The sequence below is a fragment of the Phoca vitulina genome, unplaced genomic scaffold (assembly GCF_004348235.1).
Source record: "Phoca vitulina isolate PV1807 unplaced genomic scaffold, GSC_HSeal_1.0 scaffold99, whole genome shotgun sequence".
In the NCBI taxonomy this organism is placed as follows: domain Eukaryota; kingdom Metazoa; phylum Chordata; class Mammalia; order Carnivora; family Phocidae; genus Phoca; species Phoca vitulina.
Genome location: NW_022589802.1, coordinates 284,951 through 298,728, shown reverse-complemented (window position 1 = coordinate 298,728; position 13,778 = coordinate 284,951). Strand labels below are relative to the sequence as shown.

At 59.4% G+C, this 13,778-nt stretch overlaps 2 long non-coding RNA genes across 2 annotated transcripts; both read left to right on the top strand.

Annotated features, from left to right (window-relative positions):
- Window positions 1-1,496: 1,496 nt before the first annotated feature.
- On the top strand, window positions 1,497-3,220 carry LOC116627630. The gene is made up of 3 exons (XR_004298516.1): window positions 1,497-1,648; window positions 2,378-2,469; window positions 2,867-3,220. It is a non-coding gene; the product is annotated as an uncharacterized LOC116627630 (long non-coding RNA).
- Window positions 3,221-7,696: 4,476 nt separating this feature from the next.
- On the top strand, window positions 7,697-9,935 carry LOC116627589. The gene is made up of 3 exons (XR_004298508.1): window positions 7,697-7,811; window positions 8,546-8,657; window positions 9,654-9,935. It is a non-coding gene; the product is annotated as an uncharacterized LOC116627589 (long non-coding RNA).
- The last annotated feature ends 3,843 nt before the right edge of the window (window positions 9,936-13,778 follow it).

Sequence of the window (13,778 nt, the reverse complement as noted above, 5' to 3'; positions counted from 1 at the left end):
CCTCACTTAACCATCTCACACTCCATACAAGTCACCCTTTTAAACTGCACAACTCAGTGGTTTTTAGTATACTCACCCGAGTTGTGCAACTATCACCATGATCCGTTTTAGGACTCCAAAAAGAAACCCTGAATCCCTTAGTAGTCACTCCCATTCCCCTTCCCAGCCCCTGGCAACCACTCGTATTTTCTGTCTCTGGATTTGTCTCTTCTGGACATTTCATATGAGTAGAATTGTATGGGTATGGCCTTTGGGCTTTGGCTTCTCTCGCTTCATGTAATGCATTGGAGGTTCATCCACATGGTAGCATGTGGCAGGACTCCATTCCTTTTTATGGCCACATAATCCTTCCTATGTATATACCACATTTTATTCATCAGTTGGACGTTTAGGTGCTTCTCACTTTTTGTGTTGTGAATAATGCTACAAACATTCTTACATAAGTTCGTGGATGTGAATTTTCAGTTCTCTTGGGTGTATATAAATCTAGGAGTGGAGCTGCAGACCTGTAATTTGTTTACAACTTTTCGTGTGTGTGTGAGAAAGGGGAAAAAAAAGTTTGTGAGGAGTGGGAGACTGATTATGAAGGTGCCCTGACATGTGTAAAGCACTGGATACTCTTAAGGATAGCCATTAGGAATACAGCCAGAACGTATGGCCATGCATGAGCACCACATCTGCTGATTCAGGTGTAAAATGCCCCATCTGGTGAGATCGACAACAAAAATAGAACAATAAAGTAAATACGATCCATGATGAAAGTGCTGTTCCAAAAGTCTAAATTCAGGCCCCCACAGGTGCTAGGCAAAAACAGTAGGACCCATTTGGTAACACGGGCTGAGAGGAGCCATGATCAGAAAGAGAAGGAAATGGACTTGTAGGCAGCTTCGCTCAGCTATAGCTCCTCAGTACAGAGTAGCCAAAGCAACAGGAGGAGGAAGCACACCATCAAATCTTGTAGGTGCTAAAATAGGTCTGACTGTTGGAGGGGTATACCCTTCTGGCCTCAGTTTTTTCACCTGTGAAAGGGGATGACGGTGCTGATGATGGTGATAATATCTATCTCATAAGGCTGTGGCCAGGATTTTAGAAGTGCCATCGAAATGTCCCCACTGACGGCCTCTTCGTTCCGGGCGTATTCCTACTCCCCAGGCCCAGCCTCGGCCCCCCCCCCCCCCCCCCAGTGCTCAAGCCCCTTCTGGGCCTCATCCCGGGCTTCGCAGTGACTAGGCCCCGCCTTTCCCGTCCCTGGCCAGCCCTCTCCTCAGCAGCCCTTGGCTGCTCGCACCCACCTCCAAACCGCCTGTGCCCTGCTGGGACTCCCTCTACCCACCATTTGACACCGCCTCACTCCAGCCGTGCCCGCCCGGCCGGCCCTGCGCCCCCCTCAATACCGGGCCAATCTGAGAGCTGGCGGCAGTCGGGTCACGTTGTTGGGTTTTGTCCCGTCACTCATTGGGCTCCAGCCAATCAGCGTTGCTTGCGCCAGGCGGGTGCAGGAGCGGGTCAACGCCCTGAACAACGAGCATCCGCGCGGGTGCTTAGCTGGAGCCCCCGGGGTGTGAGGAGCTGCAAAGCCCAGGTCCCCAGGGACAAGTCGGAGAAGGGGCTCTGCCCTTAACCTTGGGCCAACCAGCGATGGACAGAGGTATGGCCAGAGAGAAAGGGACACTGGTGGTGGGGGGGTGATGGCCTTGGAGGGGCAGGGGTGCGGGGATGCTGGAGGGTGGAGATGGGTGGAAGTGCAAGTAGGGTGGTGGCAGACGTGTGCAGCACAGGCCCTCCTGCACTACCAAAGTGAAAGGAAAATGAGACACGACACAGTGTTCCTCTTCAACTCAGACATCTGGAGCAAATGGGGTCTGGGAGCTGACTTCTCTAGTCAGAGCACCCCACCCACAGGCACACCAGCCCAGCTGTGGCCTTGCTTGCCACAAGAAGCTAAGACAGGTACCTTCTCCGTCCTTACTGAGCTGCCATCCAGCCATTCTTGGGATCAGAAAAGCAGTGGCCTGGAATTTAGGAATCCTAAAAAGGTCCCACAGCTCATTCCCTATTCGGTGTGGAGGACAAATAGCAGAGTTACAGAACACTCAAGGTAGGAGACCAGGAGTGCACCAGGGGAAGGAGGGGCAGAGATGCAATATGCCCTCACACTTAATACATTCCTGTCCTGGAGCATGCTGAGGCTCAGGGAAAGTGGTGGCACCCCCATTCTCAGCTTCAACTGAGGCCAACCAGATGTCCCAATGCCAGGCTTCAGGGTCCCACTCCTCCAACCACCGCCCTACCTTTCACATGAGAAACACAGGCTGGGAATTCAGCTGACTTTGGGATTCTGTAACCCACACAGCTAAACGCTGCGTTTGATTTTCAGCCCTGTCAACCCTTGCAGGTAGAGGAAGTGAGCGAATTTTTAGGGCCGTCCTGGAAGTTCTCTGGTTATCATACGGTGACTTGAGCTGAGAGGTAAGGAACCTGAACTTGTCCTTTTTTCTCTGTGCACTCTCAGGTGCACTCGGGAATCGTCCCACACCACAGTCTTTACAGCCATCCCTAGCGCCATGACAGTCCAGGGCAGCGGCCGCTCCGGCTCCCCGGGGTGCTTACTGAGGATGGGCCCTTCGTCCCGGTTAACCGCAGGTGAGGGCCTGACAAATTACGAGGTCCCTGCCGGCCACGGGCGCCTCACGTCCCACTGCGCGTTGGCGAGGACCCGAGCCCCGCACTCCAGCCCAAGGGCATGACCAGACCCGTCCCCACACTCCGTCTTTGTGGGTCCATCTTCTGGGACCACTCCCAGTTCCAATCCTGTATCAGTCGGGCATGAGTCAGGATACAAGAAACAGACAAAGTTTCTCAACAGAGGGGATCGAATATGAGCAGTCGGTCACTCAGGGATCGGACGACTGGAGTCACGGAGATAATACGGGAGGAACCTGCCGCCCCTAGAGCAAGGGGAACAGGTTGGTGTCACCAGGAGCCTAGAAGCCAGGATGAGGGGGCCTTGAAGCGCCAGAGCCTGGACCTCTGAGGAGGGGCTGCTGCAATTTCTCAGGGAAGGAGGAAACCACATTATCCACCGGGAGGGGAAACAGGGCAGGAGGTAATTTCGGAGGCACCATCTTCCAGGTCACTAATCTTTTCTTCAGCGGCACCTATCTGTGATTTAATCCATCTGTTGGGATTTTTTATTTCAATGACAGTGTTTCTTTACTTCTAAAGTTCTTTTTCAAACCTGCCTGGACGCTTTTCTTGTTTTTATTTTATTATTATTATTATTATATAAAGGTGGTATTGATTTATTTGAGAGCTAGAGAGAGCGAGAGAGAGAAAGCACGAGAGAGGGAAGGGTCGGAGGGAGAAGCAGACACCCCGCTGAGCCGGGAGCTCATGCGGGACTCCATCCTGGTGTGGGACTCGAATGCTTCTCCTGTGTCTTTATGTTGTTGTATCTCAGAGGCTATGGAAGATCTGGGGAGTCGGAGTAGCTTTCTGTCACAACAATGCAAACGATACGTAAATATCCGAGAGCGCCGCTCTCTGATCTCATGAGAATTCAAAGGTAATGCCAGTCCCTGTTTCGAAGTCCCCCCCCCGCACCCCCCACCCCCACGATGAAGCCCAAGAGCAGAAGGTGGTTCTCTTTCTCACCCTCCTCCCTTTTTTGTGTGCTGACCCAAGGCCCGCCAGGGGGAGATTCACCTGGGCTCACCTCTCATGCCTTCAGGACATACTGATGTGCCACACGTGCCCCAGGAATCTCCAAATGAGGGAGCGAGCCAGACTGTAGAGCACAGCCCACAAAAAGGGGTCAGGCTCGAAGCCCAATGTCCTTGATCCACACCCTGCCTCAGCCACCTGCTAGCAAGTGATTCAGAAGAAGCCGCTCAACCCATCTGTGGTGTTTTCCTCATTTCCTCACCTGGACAATGGGGCTGACACCGCTAACAGCCTCCTAGGGCTGCCCGGAGGATGGGATGGGGGGAGTCTAGGCCCACGGCAAACGCTCACAGCCGTTACCGAAATTACGTTCTCTGGCCTCTGAGAGTCACACCCTGGGGAATGTCGGTAGGGCCAGTCCCGTCTTTGACAGACCTGCGGATTGTCCAGGAGCGTGGGCGGTGTCTTCAATTGGAGGTCACTGACCCATCTTCAGCTGGGCCCCCCGGGGAGTCCTGGGTGAGCGAAGCCTGGGGTGAGGTATCCTCTTCCGGGGAGGGTGGGTTTGCTCTGCCAGGAGCCCAGCAGGACTACCACGATGGGGGTGGTGGGGGTGTGGAGGGGGGCAGTTCCTCTCTCAGCCAGGGGTTCACTGAAGCCCCTCAGCTTGCAGCCAGCCGGGGGAAGGCAGCCCCTGTTCGTGGATACTAGGACTGGCGTGGGAGGGTTCTTCCCCCGCTCACTCAGACCCACTTCTTTTTATATCCCTGTCCTTCCTTCGGCCCGCCGAGGTCGCCCTTCACGAACACTGGTTTTATTTATTTACTTATTTATTTTAAAGGTTTTATTTTATTTATTTGACGGAGAGAGAGCACAAGCAGGGGGTGGGGGGTGGGGGGGACGGCTGAGGGAGAGGGAGAAGCAGAGTCCCCACCGAGCAGGGAGCCCCACGGGAGCCTCGATCCCCGGACTCCGGGATCATGACCTGAGCCAAAGGCGGGCACCGAACCGACTGAGCCACCCAGGCGCCCCAAGAACACTGATTTTAGGCGGGATCTCCGTTCTGCTCTCTCACCTTCTGAAAGCCCTTACTCCTAGCACCGCGGAAACCCAACCCGGCAGCCCCTGCACACAGCCCCAGCCGCATCCCTGCTCCCTCCTCTGTTCTCATGTGCTCTGCTTCCCCAGGGGTGTCTCTCGCTTACCTGCGGGCCACCTATGCATTGAAACGGCGTAACTAACCTTTTCTCATTACACATTTCCTTGCCTTTCTCTCAGACTGGACTGGCATCCCTGGACGGCAGCAGCTGGTGTCAGAGCGGCCCCGCCCCCAGCCCCCACCCCCACCCCCCCACCCCCGCCCGGACCTAGCCAGGCAGCTCCGGATCCCGCGGCCAACTGTCCAGGGCCACAGGGATTGGACCAGCGGGTCAACCTGCCGGCCTGGGTCACGGAGGAGTTGGCAACAGGGACTCGTCAATTCTGTCCCGAGTCTCCTCACGGTCCTCACACGTGGGAGGAGGCCTTTGTGCCCAAGATACGCAACCCAGAAATCATCAGTTGAGAATTTAATACATTTGGTTATCTGAAAAGGTCTAACTTCCGGGCGCCTGGCCGGCTCAGTCGGTAGAGCATGCGGCTCTTGGATCTCGGGGTTGTAAGTTCGAGCCCCGTGTCGGGTGTAGAGATCACTTAGAAATAAAATCTTAAAAAAAGTGTACAATTTCTTGACGGCCCAAACCAACAAGCCTAGTCTTTCAAGGCAAAAGACACACTGAGGGAAGAGCTTTGCAACATACGTAACAAAGAACTAACAGCCCTAGTGTAGGACAAGTGTGCCTTTTTCGGGGAGGCAATTCCTTGGTGTCTCTCAACATTTTAAAGGCCCGTAGGTTTTGAACCTGGCAATTCCACTTAGAGGTCGTTATCCTAGAGGGAGATGGACACACGTTCACAGTGGGAAGTTGCAGCGCCAAGGTGAATTGCGGAGAGAGAGCGAGAAAAGGTAAAAGTACCATCATCTGGGGACTCGTTATGTAAATGACGGTACACGTATGCTATCAAATACCACGCGGCCAGAGAAGAAATGAGCTAGGCATTTGTTTACAGACGTGGGAGGTTTTTCAAAGACCGATTGCTAAGGGAAAGAAAGTCACAATGAAACGTGGAAAAATAAATAAATACAATAAAATAAATGTGTAGGGTGTAAAACTGTGAATAACTATGTTGGTGATTCCATTAGAAGAATATAGTTAGAAGAGAGAAACAACTGTTAACAATGTGTCTTAAAATAATGTTGCTTTGTAAAAAATTTCAATTATGTGCTGTAAAAACATGCAGGGTGGTAATGGAAAATGGTACAGCCGGTGGGAGGCAATTTGGCAGTTCCTTTTAGAGCAAAGCATCCAGGGGCCCCCGGCTGGCTCAGTCGGAAGAGCATGGGACTCTTGATCTCGGGATCGTGAGTTTGAGCCTCACGTTGGGTACTGTAGGGATTCCTTTAAAAAGATAAAAATCTTTGGGGGCGCCTGGGTGGCTCCGTCGTTAAGCGTCTGCCTCTGGCTCAGGCTCAGGTCATGATCCCAGGGTCCTGGGATCGAGCCCAGCGTCGGGCTCCCTGCTCAGCGGGAAGCCTGCTTCTCCCCCTCTCCCACTCCCCCTGCTTGTGTTCCCTCTCGCTGTGTCTCTCTCTGTCAAATAAGCAAATAAAATCTCAAAAAAAAAAAAAGAAAAAAAGATAAAATCATTAAAGCTAAGCACCCGTCTGCACAGGACCCAGCGATTGTACCCTTGGGCATTTATTTACTTTTAAAAATCGTATTTATTTATTTGACAGAGAGAGAGCACAAGCAGGGGGAGCAACAGGCAGAGGGAGAGGGAGAAGCAGGCTCACCAAGCAGGGAGCCCGATACGACGGGGCTCGTGATCCCAGGACCCTGGGATCACGACCCCCGAGCGGAAGACGGACGCCTAGCGACTGAGCCACCCAGGCGCCCCTCCCTCGGGCATTTATGCCAAAGAAATAGAAACTTAGGATCGCACGAACACTTGTACATGAATGGTCGTAGCAGGTGTATTTGTAGAAGCCTGAAACTGGGAACAAGCAAGGTGTCCTTCAGGAGGTGAATGCTTGAGCCGCCTGGTGGATCCACACCAAGGACTGTAGCTAGCAACACGAAGGAAGAACTAAGTATGGATACATGCAGAGATTTGGGTGGATCGCAAGGGCATTATGTGAGGGGAGGGGTGGGGGGGGAAGCCCCTCCCAGGTTACGGATACCTTCCGCGTACTGCATGGGTCCATCTACCTAACAGTGTTCAAATAACCCGGAATTCTAGACGAGAATACAATACTGCTTGCCGTGGGTTGGGAGGACATGGGAGGAGGCTGTGGTTATGTCAGGTCCACAGGAGGGGTCCTCGTGAGGGAACCAACCGGACACGGACGCCCGTGGGAGTCACGTGACTCTGCACGCGTGATGACACTGCAGAGCTGGGCGCGCGCGCGCGGATGCAACTCCCACGGAGCTGCCCTCGGATGGCACCCATGCCATTTCCCGGTGTGCAGCTGAACTAGGCGTGCAACACGCTGACCCTAGGGGAACTGCGGCAGGCGCCCTGGCGTCTCTCTGGCACTACCCGCGAGCTTCTTTACTTCGAGAGACAAGTTCAAACCAAAAGCACACAAGCAGGGCTTGGCGTGGACAGACAGGACGACCTGCGCGACTCCGCACAGAGTCCCTACTCTCCTCCCCCTCCCGGGGACGTCAGCCTAGGCGTCCGCCAGTTCCCAGGGCCCCGCCGCTGGGGAGAAGCCCGCGGGAGCTGAGCCCAGAGGGGCGCGCAGGCGACCGGCTTGCTTTGATTGGGCAGAGGAAGTGTCCGTCAGGCCACAGGGGCTGGGCTTCCTCAGGCGGCCTGGGGGCGGGTCCCGGCAGGAGCCGAGCTTGGTCATTGGCGAAGCTAGCCGGAAGGGGGCCGGAAGGCGGTGCCCCGCCACATGCGGGGCGGAGCTTCCGGTAGGCGCGCTGAGGGACGTGAGAAGACGGACCCGAGGGCGGTCAGGGCGGGGCCCAACACGCCTAGACGACGCCCCAGCCCTCTCGACACCGCCCTCCGTCCCTGGGCTCCACCCTCCGCCCCTCCGGGTGCAGGACCGGGCCGGAGGCCCCGTTCCCCGAGACCTGGGGACGGGGTGGGGTGGGGGGGGTCTACCCATTCTTCCGCGGAGAGGTCCATGAGGAGCCTCTATCGAGTCCAGGCCCCGGGAGGCGGGTGGGGGGGCTCCGTCGGGCTTCTCTCCCGCTGCTTCCCGCAGGCCGCCCCCACGCCGTTGAGGGTGTCCGGCCTCTAGACGGCCAGGGACAGTGTATTGGGGTCCCCAGGGGCCTAGTGATGGGGGAGGGAGGGAGGGAGGGCGGCGACCCCACCGGGATGACAAAGGGCTCCGTCACTCCGTCTCCAGCCCCTCCCAGTCCTGGCCTCTGAGAGCGGCCTTGCTGTGCGCTCCTGGGCACTTCCACCCTCCCAGGGCCCAGATTGTGACCCTGCCCCCCTCCAGCCCCCCCCCAACACACACACACATTCCTTGCCCGGCCCACTGTGTGTTCCAGTGCCCCTGAGCGTGTATGGGACGTTTCTCTGTAAAGCATAGATCCCAAGATCCCAGCAACACACACACACACACACACACACACACACACACACACGCCTACACACACACACACACACACACACACACACACACGCCTAGTATCCAGGAAAACGAGGCAGAGCTGGGGCCAGTACCCGGGAAGGTGGTGTTCACCAGAGGTATCTGTCCCCACTTCTGTGGGTGGGGACAGCGGGAAAGTAACAAAGTCTTTCCCATGTCACTCGACAGGTGTGGCCCCCTGGGAGGAAGTCCTGCTCAAGCACATCCTTGCTCCAGGACCACCTGTGGTTGGGATCCTCAGCTGTGCCTGCCTGCCTCTCACCTGGGGAGGTCAGTCAAGGTGAGCCCAGCAGAGAAAGCTCCTAGCCTTTCTAGAAGTGGGTGCGATCAGGAACCATCCGTCCCGGTGGTTCTCACGCTGGAGGGCTGCATGGGAACACCTGGAGGGCTTGTTCAAACTCTGGGCTCCACCCCGGAGTCTCTGATCTTGCAGATCTGAGGTGGGGCCTGAGAATGGGTGCCTCTAACAAGCTCCTGGCGGCTGGTCTGAGACCGTCCCCTCTGCTCCACCCCCCCCCCCCACGCCCCGCGCCCCCGCCGTGAGAAGCAGTGCTCTGGAGGCCTGAGACTCCTAGGTGTGTGTGTGTGTGTGTGTGTGCTCCCTGCCCTCCCTGGGGCTGGCTCCTTTGCAGAGTCCCCACGGGTCTGGCAGATGCCGGGAGGGTGCTAGCCCTCGAGGGATCAGGGACTTCCCATGGAGTGGCAGTCACCCTTTCCTGCCTAGGTGGGCTGCAGGGCACCGCCCACAGCCCAGGCGGGAGAAAGGTGTCAAGCTTTGTCCAGGTGCTCGGGAATTCCCAGACTGGGGCTGGTAACATCTGGAGAGGGGGGTGGAGACCAGCTCGGGGCCCGGGAGTGGGGATGGAAAGAACTCTCTGATGAGACAGAGGAAAGACCCAAAGGCTGGGCTCGGGGATGGGAAAGGAACATGGGCCCTGAGATCCAGAACGTGGATTTGGGGGAGGGGGGAGTGGCGGGGAGCTTGGAGACCGCACAGGGGGCTGTCTGCCCGAGAACGGCCCTGACAGTTGTCTGGTCTGTGCGTGCGGTCGGCCCTCTAGCTGGTGGGAAGCCGCTGCCTTTCTTCACCAAGGTGGTCTCCCGGCTCCTGGCCGATGTTTCCCAGACCTGCTCCATGCCCCACACCACCGCCCTCCCGCTTTGGCCGGCCTTGCTGGTGGTTGGTGTTTGTTTGGTTCCGTGGTGGCATGTTGTCTAGTCGGAGCGGCAGGTGAATGAAGCGCGAGGCCAGTCACTGGCCACCGTTTGTCCCCAGAAGGAGCAACTCTGGGACCGCAGCCCCTGCGCGAGTCCTGGCCGTGGGATCGGATGGAGCAGCCTTTGGCTTTCGTTTTCCGTGTTCGCCTCCTCGACCCCCTTTACTTACTGGGTCATCGGGCTTTTCCTCGTGGACTGCTTCAAGCTCTCTGTATGTTCGTGAAATGGGCCCTGAGTCACATCTTGCTGCTATTTTCCCCCCCCACTTTGTCACTTGTCCCTTGACTTTGTGGTTTGGGGCTTGTGTTTGGTCAGGCAGACAATTTTAGTTTTTGTGTCATCGGACCTTCCAGGCTTTTCCTTTTTTTTCTTTTTTTTAAGATTGCTTTATTTGAGAGAGGGAGCATGCGCACGCACGTGGGGGGAGGGGCAGGGGGCGAGGGAGAGAGAGGGAATCCTCAAGCGGACTCCCCGCAGAGCACGGAGCCCCACACGGAGCTCCATCCCAGGACCCTGGGATCATGACCTGAGCCGAACCCGGGAGTGGGACGCTCAACCGACCGAGCCAGCTCTTCCGTCTCTGAAGGGTTGCAAACAGAACACGCAGAACGCCAGAGTAAGAAAGCAGAATGTGCAGCAGAGCTCGTGTGTGGCCCACAACGCCCAAGGAGTGTGCTCTCTGCCCTTTGCACAGGGGCTGCCAGGCCTGGTGGCAGTCCTGGCCCCGGGGGCAGCAAGCGCTTTCCCACCCCAGCAGCCCGCCCAGCAGCACCGCCCGGTGAGCTGTGAGGCCCCCACCCGGGCCCCCGGGAGGCGGGAGGCTCCGGACCTCCACCGTCCCCGCCCGGTGGCTCCGTGCTGCCCCCGTGTCGTCGTGTCCTCTCCTTCCCCGGGGAGGGGGGCGGGGGCAGCTCGCCCTGCCTGAGGCAGGTAGGGGTCGCCTCTCTGTGCGCACAGGTGTGGCCCCTGCTCTTGCCCCCCACTCCCCTCTCCTCCCCTGCCCTCCAGCCTCCTCCGTGCAGCTGGCAAGTGGGTGGGGGCGGGGGGCGGAGAGGGGCAGGCCCCTTTTCGTCACCGACGGTGTCAGGCACGTGCTGGGCTCTGGCGGCTCAGGTGGTGGCAGGCACCAGCTCCCAGTGCCGGGGGGGGGGCGCGGGGGGGGGCGGGTGGAGGCGCAGCTGTCGGTCCAGCGAAGGAGCCCCCACTGTGGCCACGGGAGCCCGGTGGCATCTCCTTTCCCCGGAGAAGTGCCCGCCCCATCCTTCCGGGCTGGGACTCAGAGATGACTTTGCGATGACACGCTCGGACTCGAGTGCTCGGGAGCTCTGAATTGGTCACACGGGTTCTGGGGGCGGTGCTTTCCCTGTTGGCTCTCGCTGCTGGGCAATGCCAGGGAGGGCCCTTGGCGGCAGCTCCTGGCACCGTCTGGGGCCGCCCTGTGCTGTTTGAACCCCAGGACAGTGGGTCTCGGGGGAGCCTGGCTCTGCGTCTCCGGGGAGCAGAAGCAGAGAGACCGGGGCGTGGCTTGCTGGGCCTTGCCTCGGCGGGGACCGTGGGGTCGTGGCTCCTGGGGGACATCCCTCCTCCGCCGGGGTGTCGGGCCGCATGGTCCTGAAGACGGCTCCCCTGGAGACAGACACTCAGGCCCCGCGTAGCCCGGGCCCTCTGACCGGTGTCCTCGCCATCCCCCTGGCCTGTGCCTGAGCTGAGCCACCTTCCTGTCCCTCGGCCCTGGGCAGGAGGCACAGCGAGGAGGGCCCGGCTTCCCTGTAGTCTTCCCGCACAGGCCACCTGCCCAGGAGGGCTCAGGAGGGCTGGATGGGTGCAGAGTCTCCCCCGACCCAGCTGCACAGGGGCTCCCCCTCGTGGCCTGCTCTGCGGGTGGGCGCACTCCCCAGCCGCCAGATCCTGTCCCCGCCCACCTGCCCACCCACCTTCAGGGCCCAAGCCTGGACCTCACGCTCTCTGCCCGGCCTGTCCTCGGCAGGTGTGCTGACCCAAGGGCAACCCCCCAACCCCACCCACTGTGCAGTGCTTTCCTCAGCCCTCGGCCCCTGGCCGTGGCCTCATGGCTGCCTCGGGGACACCTTCAGAGACAGCCCCACGGGGAGGGGAAGAGGTGGCCAAGCCAGCCCAACCTCTGAGCAGCGGGACCGCGGGCCCCCTGCTGGGTAACGCCCTGCCCTGGACGTAGTACCTGCCACCGGAGGAGGAGACCCCGCCCTCGGGGGGGACCTGTCGGCGGTTGGGTTGGGCCCACGGGAGTGGGAGGGGGAGTGGGAGTGGGAGGAGGCCGTCCAGAGCTGCAGAGCGCACCTGAGGTCCCTGTGGCTGGCACCTGTCACCCTGCATGCTCGCCGACCCTGTCTTAGCGGCCACCCCATCCTCATCCCACGGGCTCCGTCGGGGTTCCGGGGGTGGGGGCTGCCCTGGAGCACCTTGGCCCTGTGCTCTGGAGTGGGGTGAGGCCACCCGTGCCGGGTGGCCCCACGGGAACCCCAAAGGTCCCCAGGCTAATGTTCCCCTTGTTGAAGTGCTGGGACGGACTCCCCGTCTCGGGTGAGTGGCAGCCCCACCCACCCTGAAGAGCCAGTGCTCCCCTTTCCTCACCCCAGTCCCCTTCCAGCCTCTGGTGGGGGGGGTGGGGTGGGTGGTGGCGACAGGCAACAGGGAGGGTCAGGTGCAGAGGTGTGGCTGGGCCAGAGGTGGGGGCTGGCTGTGGTGGGGGGGGCGGTGGTCAGCTGGGCCATCCGCCTGCCTTGCCCTGCCTGGACTCAGACCGGACAGGACCTGCAGGACGGGGGGCTGCTCCAGACTGGGGTGACCAGCGCTCCCCTCCCTAGACTTAGTAGAGGAGATGGGGCCAGCCTGGGGAGGGTGTGTGGCCGGGACCGCTCCTCTGCTCCGGGCGCCTGCTGGCAAACAGGGCTCAGGCGTGGGGCCTGGTGGGGCTGAGCCCCCACCACCTCTGCTGGCTCTGGACGGGTCACCAGGCCTTCACAACCTGTGTGTAGAGCCCGGCTGAGGGCCCAGACCTTGCACCCCTCCCTGTCTCCTCCTAGCAGCCTGGGTGGAGGGTGGGGGGGCCGGCCGGGGGTGGGGGGGGCGTGTCCTCCAGGGATTTTCTTAGTGGGGCAGGGTCCCGGGCCGGTTTGCCCCTAGCAGGATGGAGTCCTGGTGCTCCTTTTCCTGGTGCCATCTGCCTGTCCTACTCCGGGGCCCTCTGCAGGGATGGCGCCCCAGTCTTGCTCCCTCCTGCCCCCTGCCCGCGCGGGCCTCAGGCTCAGGCCTGGTCTGTCCTGTAGCCTCTGTCCGGCGCCGTCCCCAAGGGCTTGTTCTCCCCCGGGCTGGCATCTTCTGCCCTTGCTGCCCCACGTGTGTCGCAGCTGCCTGGGCACGATGTGGTGTCCAGGGAGGGACAGGGACTCCTGGTTGGCTCAGCTCAGCTCTGGAGCTGTGCTTCCGTGGGGGCCCTGGCCAGCGTGCCCGGTAGGTAGAAGCGGCGGGCCTGGCTTTATTCACCTGTGTCCTGCCTGCCTTGAGCGGGACGGTGTCTCCTGGGACTGGCCACCGGGAGCCTAGGGTAGCAGGCCAGACCCAGGTTCAGAAACAGTGTGGACCCGATGCCACTCTCCTGCAGATCAGTAATTGCCCTTGCTGTGTTTTCTCACCACTGCATTTTGGGCAGGGTGTCTGTGGCTTGGGTAGCTGGCCAGGGCCTGGTTCTTTCTCCCTTCCTGGGCTTGTGCTCTTTTTTTATTGGGCAGTGGCATAACTGTGCTCTAGGCCCTGTGCTCATGCTGGCCCAGAAAGTGCTTCCATGTGGGGGTATTGCCAGCAATCCTGGAGTTGTCCCATTAGGGGAGGAGGCCTGAAAGCTGAGGCTTGGCTGGGTTTAAAGCCCTTCCCTGCATGTGGGGGGCAAGGTTGCTGTAGAGGGAAGTGGGTAGGGGGGATGGCTGTGAGGGGCCACCGTGAGGACATCAGAGCTCTTAGATGGCTGCAGAACAAGGAGGACTTGGCTGGAGTGTTGGATGTTTTGTGTTTTAGAGTGGGAGATCGTTGGGTGGGACGTGGGAAGGGATGGACAGGGATGCAGCAAAGGAGTTAAGCGAAGGGCTCAGATCGCTCCACTGTGCTGAGAAGAGGGACCCACAGCAAGGCCTTCTCAGGGGAGGAGGGC